Source organism: Aptenodytes forsteri, unplaced genomic scaffold (assembly GCF_000699145.1).
Source record: "Aptenodytes forsteri isolate BGI_AS27 unplaced genomic scaffold, ASM69914v1 Scaffold51, whole genome shotgun sequence".
NCBI lineage: Eukaryota > Metazoa > Chordata > Aves > Sphenisciformes > Spheniscidae > Aptenodytes > Aptenodytes forsteri.
Genome location: NW_008795495.1, coordinates 1718274 through 1727596, shown reverse-complemented (window position 1 = coordinate 1727596; position 9323 = coordinate 1718274).

Here is a 9323-nt window from a genome sequence, read left to right as displayed (position 1 = left end):
ATAAACTTATTTTATGGGGAAATTAATAGAAACAGGCTTTTCATTCTTCTGCACCAATTGAAAACCTCAGCAACCAGCTGCCCACTTGTCAAGAAAACAGAAAGAAGCTGGAAACAAAGATAAATAAAAACACCTTTTTCCTGGCACTTTTGAAGAGAAAAAGCAGCTCTCATTTACAGCAGCCATCTGTTTGTTATTTAATATGGGTGAATTACATGCTGTAATGAGTTTGTTTCTGCATCACTCAGTGCAATGGAACACAAGTTCATTCTCATAATGTGCAGCAGTTTTTAAAAGCTAATCATTTAATTGGACACAATAGTCAATGACAAATGGAGATGTAAAAACTCAGCCAGCTGTAGAGTGAATATGTAATCATTGTGAAATCATATTATTTTACATGCCTGAAGACTCTTTAATAGTAGCTGATGTTGGTCAGCACTACAGACTCTGAAGAATGGAAGAAACATGATGAAAAGCAGCATTTCAAAGCCATTCTTAATTTCATTGTGCTATATTCAGGCACATGCTGTAGCTGCCATTAGGTTTAGGTACTTTATAATCTCCAAATTGTTTAGTGGCCTCTCCCAATTTTTGTTTACATTTGGTTTCAACATTTATGGTTCAGTAGGCATGATCTACAGTTTGTTGGGAGCATTCTGATTAGTTTCTGTTCAGGCTGCCTCATAGTTCCCACTGACTTGCTGCTTGTTTTACTTATAATACTACATTAAAATAAACAGAGAAAAGTGGAAGGAGTGAATCTCAGGGACAAAAATGGATTCAGGGAATCTAAACTTTGGTTTAGATGGTTTTTATCTTGCGATAAGGGATTTACCTGTTTTCAGAACTACATAAGGAAGCAAATAAATTTGTAAATGTGTTTTTCTTTAGACATTTCACAGATTCAGCCAGTCTGTGAGCCTTAGCCAATTTCAGTAGAATGTAGCCTTTTTCTGTTGTACTACTTTTATTAATTCTTCACTTGTGAAGGCTGACTAAGCATCCTTTATTTTGATTTAAAAATAAAGCAAGAAAAGCAAGTTTAATGTTGATATCATATATCTCTGGATAAGGCAGGACAGATCTGTTTTTTGGGTAACTATTAAAAGAAGCCAATTTGAACCAGGATTCAATTTCTGTTAAAAGATTCAAAGGCCTAAAAAGATTAGATGGAACACATCAGCTTTCTGATAGCATGTTTGAATGTATATTTCCACCTGTTTCTCATTGTTACATAAGGACCTGTGTACTGGGAGGTAATATAGGCAGTATATCGAATAAGTTTTAAATTATGAAGAGGTAAGAAGTGAGAAACACTACTCATAGATAAAGCTGAAGCAATTAAGTTTATTTCCACCCTCAAAATTTTAAGGAATTCAAGACAAAGAAACGCATATGGTCAAAGCTGTGCATAGATGCTTGTGAGCATCTGCCCCCATTGAAACTGACTTGAATCTACCAGCATCTACGTAAAGAGGATTTTACTTTCTGCCTCTGTTACTTGACCTTAGCACAGATACATGGGGAGAATGATAAGACTCCTAAGAGGTACAAAGGCTATTCCTTCTGTGCAGCTTCAGACACGGGCCAATGGTGGGTAGCATGGCCTCTGTATGAACATCAGATCAGACCATTATACTGTTGGGGGCAATTCAATGCTGTTCTAAGAAGTGGTGAGATATGTGCTCATCTTGGTGCCCATCTCTCACATTCAATAGTGTTTAAGTGGCTTGGTTTATACTCATGCCAAAAATATCTTTAAAACTTAATAACAACATTTTTGAAATGTTTGAGCATACACTCGTGTGTTCTTGAGGATCAACATTTACAGGCAAACCTTTATCTTATGGTTTCTGTAATCCATAAAGAAGAAAAAATTATAGACTGAAAGTCACACCAAATTCAATCTTTTTTGTTTAAAAAAGCAAAAAGAGACTGGCTTACAGTCAAATTCTAAACACTTCTTGGCTATAAGAAAAATAAATAAAAAAAGAAAAAAATGAAAAATAGTAAAAGGAAATGCTATAGACAACAAACTTTAGAAGAAATATTTTTTTTAACTTCCAGAAGAAGTACTGGCCACAGAACAAGATCACACTTTTCAGATAGTTACAAGCTAATGTTACATCTAGTCATTCCAGAGATGAGATTTAAAAATAAATTTATTCACTTGCGATATTTGCAATAATGTTATAATGCCATTTAGTTAGTAAGCTTTAGATAATAAAAGAAGGACTATGTCTCAAAGAGATATTACTGTGACAATGAACTCCTGCTCATGTTGAGTTTTCTACCTACAGGTGAAAGAAAAATCTCACTTCTTTTCAACGGAATATCTGAAAGTCTCACTAATTGATCACCTGTTAGTAATTCTTACTTCTAACTTGAAGGCTACAAAAAGATTCAAGATATTTTTCTCTGATAGGATTTTTTACATAAGCTTTGTGTTATGCATCTGTTTCACAAAATAATTTTACTACATTTTATATTAATTAACTGTATTACTCAAGTAATAATTTTAGTCAAGTTCTAGCAAGATCTTGTTTTAAATATTTTATTATTCTGAGATTGTTGCCTTGAACTTGTTTCTTTAGTTCTTGCCTATGGATCAGAATTTTTTGTGTGAAGTTTTTCTTCTCAAAGTAAAACAGGTTTTCAACATTATCATCTTTTGCATTTTTAAATGTTTTCATGAGGCCCCTCTGTAAGCTCTAGACTGGGCTTTGAAAGGTCCATAGAGGACATTTATAAGAACACTGAAACAGAATAATTACCTAACTGCTGCTCAAAATGCTAGTTTTAATCAGAGTTGGGTGCCCAACCTGCTTAGATATCTTTCTGAATCATGCTAGAACCTGCCATTGTGTTTAAGTGCCAACATATTTTTGAAAACCTAAGCTCTGTTGACTGTGATGATGAGTGCTTTAACAGGGAGAGACACAAGAGAAGTTGTCTATTATTTTAGATTTCAAATAATATAAAATAAGTGGACTCACTACCATCCACTATTTTACTAGATCAAGTAAAACTTTCAGATTACAAAAAGAACTGCACCATAAATCTGTAGATGGCCAAGAGATTTGAAAACATGAATTTATTTGCAGCAGATTAGTACTTTATTCTACATGTTCATGCATTTACCTTTTATGGTGAGTGAGACTAGGAACATTAGATAATGTTCACATAAATCTAACATCAAAATTAGAATAAGGCACCTGAAATTTACAAGAAGTCTGAACACAATGTCACTAGCATGTTCAACTGCATAGGACCGGTTCAGGCCAAAAAGAAATTACTAGAGATGAGCTCATATAGCTCATTCCTTGTAAACTGAATAGTTTTGGGTTTACTTTCCTTTCGTTACCACATAGAAAGAGTAAAATGAATGGAAAGAGTTAGCCAAACAAAAGAGAAGCACAAGTTGATACACTGGGAAGAGAAAGACAAAATCAAAACGTAGTCTGCAAAAGTGGAAATGTCTTTTTATTACTAGAATATTGAACCATTTTTGCTCTAGGCAGTTTAACCATGCATCCAAGTATTGGACATGATCCACTATGTTCTTTTTAAGAACTGGAATGTAATTCTTCTTACCAAATGTGGTCATTGGCAATGCAGACACTGGCATCACAATGAGTTTCCTTTATAGTAATGAGTGATTAGTGCTCATCATTACTATTTGCTCTTTAAGAACTGCTCAAATATTCCAATTTAAAAAAATTGAGGTTTTTAACTGGATGCTATAGATATAAATGAGAGAATCTTTCTTTCTGAGTGCCTGAAAGCTAATAAAAACACTCCTAAAATAAGTCAAAAAAAGAGAGTCAACTCTCAATTTTTTATTGGTCTAAGACTGGGACTGAAACCGAAAACTTTGGCAGCTAAGTCATACTTCTGAAAATGGGCACTGGCGCATCTCCTCCAAGATCTGTTGAGGTAGATTTTATCCAACCAAAGGTGGGAGTTTAACCTCTAGGCACTAACATCTCAACTATTTATGCTAAGTCTTCTTTTTGTAGTCAGTGAAGAGGAACACACATTGCTAAGGAGTGATTTATCTCAAACCAATGTAAACATCTAAAATGTGTCAGCTGAATTGACCCAAGAAGTGCCTGTTTCTGTTGTCTGTCTATAAAAGCAGTTTAGACTAACTTAGAGGCAGATGTGTCCCCTGTAGCTGTCAAAAGCCGTATTAGAGAAATTCACGCCATAGAAATTATATACCCCAGCTTTTAGCATTGCAGCAGTGTTAAAAGCACTCAACAAAAAGTGACAAACAAGTGTAGTTTTTTCCCTGATCAGTGCAGACTGAAGTTTAAATCGGACGTCTCCAAAGGCAGTATGTTGACTGTCAGGCTAGAAGCAGAGGATAGTTGAATTAAATGCAAAGAATATTCTCCACTTTCCTTTTACTGGCTATGTAGCTAAGTTGTCAATATTCACTCTACCAAAGGCAAGGAGTTAGAGCAAGCAAGCTTTCTAGCTTAGGAGGAGGGCATTTATGGTAGGATGATCAGAAACCTGGGTCTTGATCTGCAAATCCTATCATAGTTCTAATATTGTTTACATATTTTACCTAGTGACACCTTCAATGCAAAATACATAGCCAGTTCCTTTATGGATCTGGGCCTTACAGTCAAAAACAGAACAAGATGTGACAGGCAAATCTCAGAACAAGGGTGACAAAGACAAAAATGACAGTGATGGGAATCTAAACTTTTGTAGCCTCCAAGTGTTTATTGCTGTTGTATTTTTTTCGATAAGAGAAAGTGAGATACTGATGAATCACCAACAGGCCACTTGCCTAGAAGGACTGTTGCTTCTTAAGACTTGTTTGAGCAAAAAAAACTCAGTAGAGAGTTTTATGTATGTATTAAAATATGTATCGTTATATTACAGTTGATGTTACTGCATATTATGAATCTGTAAAAAACAGAGCAATCCTGTTCTAGATAAGTCAGTAGTTATGTTTTATGGTATTTGAACTGACATTTTGCAGGCACCACAGATTCAATTAGATTAGCTATTTCAGTATCTGTTGAAAATTGTAAACATTTCCCAAAAATGTGCTCTATATATTGTACATTATGTGACATAATGTTACTTTATAAGTCTGGTAAAATGCCAAACAAAAATGATCCTTTGTTTAAGCACCATTGTGTGCTGCCTATAAACTTTCATGCCACCTGCAAGAATCTGAGAGCAGAATTCATAATGACATAGACACTGCCTAATCTCGGGTAAATCTCTTACTCCCTTCTAGTGGGATCTTTATCAGCAGTGACCCAGAGTGACAACCAATCATTGAAACAAAAAGCTAGTATACAGAGATTGAAACGTTCATCAAGTCTGTCCTCCTCCCACTTGATGGGTACGTCTCTATTCTCAAAATGTTTCCAACTGAATGTTTGGACACATTATGCTTAAGTCTTACACAGATGCAGAGAAAGGGGAGGCATTGTATTTCCATTTTCTGTGTCTTTATCTTTCTCTCCTTAGAATTACACAGATTCTTAGCTAGTGTGAATCTCTGCAGCCCTATGAAGCCCACTGGGAAGCATCTTTCTCACTGTTATCTGCTCAGAGGAATGCTTATGACTGAGAATTTTTCGCATCCCAATTATTCTTTAGCAGAAGAATTCTCTTTTTTTTTTCCATAAACCAGACTGCTGTAGACATACATCCAGTTATGTTCTTATCTATCTTGACAAAGCATCTCCTATAAAACCCTTTCAGTGCTGCAGCAGAAAATTGTCATGAGGTTACCTCACAGTATTTTATTTCAATGTTATTTATACCTCTGATCTTTGCCTCCAAATAGTGTTCATCTATTACGAATTTGGTTTAGGATCTTTATCTTTTAGTGCATTGTGAAAACGTCCTGAATTACATTGTAATGATTTGTTTTCTATCTTGTAATTGTATGTTACAGGTAAAACTGTGACTGACCTTAACTGAAACTACAGGAATGAATGAAGAACCGTATACCAACTGTCCTTCAGTGCCAGTATAATGAACCTTAAAACATGGAGGAGAACAAGGAGTGGCGAATGTTATATTTTCCCCTGAAGTGAGTAATTCTGGGGGGTATTGAAGAGACATGCATAAGGCATATATGGAACCTTAATTCTGCCTTCTATAAGAGGCCAAATAGGGCAATTCGCAAGGGGGAAGATAAGCCATGTATTATAAAAGGCAGCACTAAAATGTATTCCCCCTACAGCAAAGGGAAAGCAAAAAAAAAGAATTGTGACTCTGTCCCTGGGCTCCTCCTAGCACAGGACTAAGTTTAAATGCTCGGTCTCGCTCTATGTGAGTAGTGTTTTTTATCTGTTTTAGCTGTTTTGCCTTTGGAGTGAATTAATAAATTTTACTGATGGAAATAGGATGTCCAAGATTCTGTCTGACTAATGTGATCACTATAAGTAGTGGTGGAAGTTTGTCTTAATACGTGTTTACAACTACAAAATAAATAAGGCAAATAAACAAAGAATAAGAATAGAGATGTTAAAAGACTACAAAAGTTAAAGGAAAGCAAGAATAACAAATGAAAATACCAAAAAAAAAGAAAGCAGCAGAATCAATAGATGTGCTGATCTACTCAGTTTTATGATGGAACTTCAGTGGTTTGGGCTGAATTTCAGCTATTTCATATGTCTAGTTATAACGGAGAGATGATATAGACTACAGTAACTTATGGGGTTTATCTCATACATGTGAGTGCCTCATAACTTATTAGTACCAGAAGCCATAATGACTTATGTCACGCTTCTCTTGCATAGCCTCCAAAGCTTGTAACTCACTACAAGCCAGGAGCGCTATCATTAATTCAGCACTTTTTCGGTCTTAGAGATTCGTATCCAGATTTTGAAAATAGTTCTTACACTTCACCAGGGATGCATGAAAACTAGAAATGAATATGAGAATGTAAGGCTGATGCAAATACTCTGACCTTCCGTTCTCTGCGTAGCCAAGAAAGCACTTCTCCTTCTCTTCAATTTAATTAAATCAAGGACTAAGAAACTCCAGAAGTTTATAAGACCTATTCTTAAAAGAGTAAGGTTTTCAAGATGCAAAGTATCCACTGGTTCTCAGTGGCTTTCATAAGAGCTGGATGGTGGTCTGCAACTAAGAAATTATCTTAATTCTTTCAGCACCATGAATTTATGATCCAGAAACTTTGAAATCTAAAATCCTTTGATCTCAGTGCACTCCAATTCTGGGTGGACTTATCTTTTTTTATTTATTCTGGCTATAATATTTTTTAGGCTACAGTTGAAGATCAGACTGGCATATTATGAAAGGTTTTATATGGATATAGCACTGTACCTTTAAATATAGTGAAATCTGATTTTAGAATACATAGAAGGAAGCTGGGTTGACTCTGTTTTCATTAGCACTCACTGTACCCTACTGTATGTATTTAGCTACATCAGCTAATTGCTAAAGAATTATCTCAGTGGAATAATTAATGATTTACAAAGAAGTAAATGAAAAAAGAATCATGACCAGTAATTTCAGCTTTTCTAAGGCCCTAAGCAAGTAACTAGAATTTCTCCTTACCACAATTATAAGTATTTCAGTATGTTGGAAAATAAAGCCAAAGCTTACATGGAATTACACAGGTAGCTATTGTTACTGTTGTTTTATTGTTGTTGTGGTGAAGAGTCTATTAGTATGTGATTTTAGATGGGATAGTCTAGTTACCAGTTCCTAGTTATGCTTTGTTGATTTTTTTCTAGTTCAGTAGTATAATTTAGAAAAATGAGAAGTGCCGATTTATATAACTAAAGCAGTAAAAAACCTCTCTAGCACTTAAAAAAATCATTCCTGTGTTCTTTGAAATTTCCTGCCCTTCTAATTTTTATTATATCTCTGGTTGTGGTCATTTGTCCTACATTTCAAAGGGCAAGAGCTTATGATTGGTTTCTGGCACTGTTAAGAAGTACATTTCAAAGGATTTACATGATTTAAAAAATGTATTGACACAGGAATAAAGAAGTTACATTTCAGCTCTTTCTCTGAAGAAGGAATACGTGACCTAGACAGGACAATATGCGTCTCAGAAATAGGGCTCTTTGTAGGGTGCCTTGCTGAGGGTTCAGACAGGCAATCAAATAAGGTCAAAGCTCTTGCTCAAGTAGCTCCACTTAATCAATGACAAATGTTCCCCTAAGAGTTGCAAACTGTGACTGTGCATGTACACAGTGTAGGTGTAACTTATACAGGTGCATCCTGCATTAATTACAATTTCATCCCAAGAAAGTCTATGTTCAAAGTACAACAAGAAGATTGCAAAGTAAATCCTAGTGATTGTAAGTAATCTTCAGGCAGAAGTAAAACAGAAAAGAATTCAGTTGGCTGCTGCAACCTTAAATCTGCCACATAGGGTATATGCATTATGGTATAGTCTTTCATTGCAACCATATCAATAGAAACATCTCATAATGAATAAACTCATGAGGTAGATTTCAGATTGCTTGATCAGTCCTAATTCTGGTGATTCCTAGCTTTTAAGTGTTTGACTTTGAAACTTTATATCTTCTTAATGTAATTTCTGTGGGATTTTTAGCAGACATATTGGTGTTTTATCACACAATTCTATCACACAATTACTTGATTAGTGACAGTCTTGAACGCTGCTCTCCTAGCACTTCAGCACAAACTCCTTGAACTAACCCAGTTGATGGCTAAGGGCAAAGTAGTTGTACTCTTTGAATTAGAGAGGGATCATGTAACATGCCAAAAGGGTGGGTATTATCCACAGAGAGTCTAAACAGGACCAAATATGATTAAATAAATCAGGTACCAAGTATGTGCCATTTCTATCCAGCCTGCCATCTTTTATCCAGAAGAGATGAGGGAACTTCAGAGAGAGCTTCCTCAGCTGCATCTTCTTTTACATGGTCAACTCCAAGCTAATAGAAATGGGAATGATAAGGTAATCACTTTTCCCACATATGAATGACTGCTTTCCCCAATGGAGAAGAAAAGTTTTCAGATAAGAGGTATGTTATCTGTGCCATGTCTGACCACAGATGTAAGTAGAGAAACAATAAGGAATAAAATTGGGGTTGCTGTGTGATTCTTGCTCAGAAGAATCCTTCAAGTTGCTCTTGTTACTACTGAAAAACAGGTGAAGTCCTTCAGGCCACAACACTAATATGACAAGATTTACTGAGAAACCAGGGTAAAAAGGTCCAAAAGTTTGGTCTGCTCTAATCAAGATTTGGGTTGCATTATTAGTTTTTGTAACCTCTTAGAGAAGTAGGAAATTTCAGAAAATATAATATAGGTAAAAAAATATTAGTAATATCACT